This window comes from Etheostoma cragini, chromosome 11 (genome assembly GCF_013103735.1).
Source record: "Etheostoma cragini isolate CJK2018 chromosome 11, CSU_Ecrag_1.0, whole genome shotgun sequence".
Classification (NCBI taxonomy): domain Eukaryota; kingdom Metazoa; phylum Chordata; class Actinopteri; order Perciformes; family Percidae; genus Etheostoma; species Etheostoma cragini.
This window is the reverse complement of record NC_048417.1, coordinates 3,562,328-3,564,009: the sequence shown is the minus strand read 5'-3', so window position 1 is coordinate 3,564,009 and position 1,682 is coordinate 3,562,328. Positions and strand designations below refer to the sequence as shown.

The window sequence follows — 1,682 nt, the reverse complement described above, 5'->3', positions numbered from 1 at the left end:
TAGACCTTAGTGGTCCCTAATACTGTATCTGAAGTCTCTTTTATATAGACCTTAGTGGTCCCTAGTACTGTATCTGAATTCTCTTCTATATAGACCTTAGTGGTCCCCTAGTACTGTATCTGAAGTAGACCTCTCTAGAAGAGAGTAGACCTGGATTTTCATTTTGTTCAGCTTCATCATTGTGATTTGAACTGCGATGGCCGTTTTTAAGTCCTCATGAACTGTTTATTATTGGCATAATATATTCTTTCCCTCCCCCTCGCTTCTGATGCTAAACTAGTCTGCACTGGGAACCGAGCCTGAGAGCTCCCAAATTAGACTAAATGGGGGAAAAAAGGGAGATAATCAGGCCTTCTGTTTACAATTTCACAGCACTTTATTAATGAGAAAATCTTGCATTGCATCAGCGCCGTTGATTACAAAAAAATAATGGGATCATTTTAGGAGGAAAATATGCAGTAACGTTGTTGAATATCGCCAAAATCATAAAACTTAAGATTAGGCATTGCCTCGTGAAGGAACTAGGAATATGTGTACGCTCAAAACCTATAGGAAAACTCAGATTGGACAGATAGTGTACCTATCTGTCTGGATTTACCCTGCAGAGACCTGAGGACCAGGTAACCATAGTCCTCAGAAGTTCCCTCATGCTCATGCTGCCCTGTAACCATGTTTTATGTGTCTGCAGAACAGGAACCTGCTGAAAAACAGTTTTTAAACTGAGTCAGGCCCGTTTTTACATTGTAATGTAATCGTTACTTTTTCTGACTTTCTTGTGAAAAAAATGATGAGAATGACATGTTATTAGTATTAATCATTGCATCGGGACCTAGACAATTCAACATTGAGGCAGTAACAGACCATAATTGATTAATGCCGAATGTAAATATCAATAAAAAAGGGGAGCTCAGATTTATCTGACTGCTTTAATTTGTTGATGAAAACCACGTTTAGCAGTATAAAAAATAACATTGAGGAGGTGACGCAACCGGATGCATTGCAGTCTATATCTTCAACGTTTAACTTCCAGGATTAATCCCGTTTTTAGTCGGATGTTCCTCATTTCGGCCGGATGTCCGTCCCCGTCCTCTTCCTTTTGTGTTGTCGTTCCAACCTCCAGTGGTTTCATGAGGACTAGGGTTACCTTGTCCTCAGATCTCTGCAGGGTAAATCCAGACAGCTAGCTAGACTATCTGTCCAATCAGAGTTTACTCTTGCACAACCTTTAATTTTGAAGCAGCAGCCGCTCGCTCAACTCCGACCAGCAGCCCTCTCCTGCATCTTGTTCCCCCTCTTTCTCCCCTTTCATGTATTCAGCTACAGCTGGGCAATAAATCCATATTAAATTGATATTGTGATATGAGACAAGATAATATCTGTGATTTTAGATATCGTAATATGGCATAAGTGGTGTCTTTTCCTGGTTTTAAAGTCTAAATTACAGTATAGTGATCTCTTATTTGCCTTTACCCACTTAGTCATTTTGTCCTCATTACTGATGATTATTAATCCAAAATCTCGTTGTGTAAATACTTTGTGAAAGCACCAGTAATCAACGCTACAAAATTGTTGTTGTATCGTTATCGAGGTATTTGGTCGAAAATATTGTGATATTTGAAAAATAGCCATTTACAGAAATGTTCATTAATGTGCATCGTCCTAATCACCTAATCAAATAAATA

General features: G+C 38.8%; 1 protein-coding gene across 1 annotated transcript in view; it reads left to right on the top strand.

Annotated features, from left to right (window-relative positions):
* The window catches only part of caska (calcium/calmodulin-dependent serine protein kinase a), a 136,057-nt gene that overhangs the window by 31,406 nt on the left and 102,969 nt on the right, over positions 1-1,682 (top strand). The gene's annotated exons all lie outside the window — the stretch shown is intronic.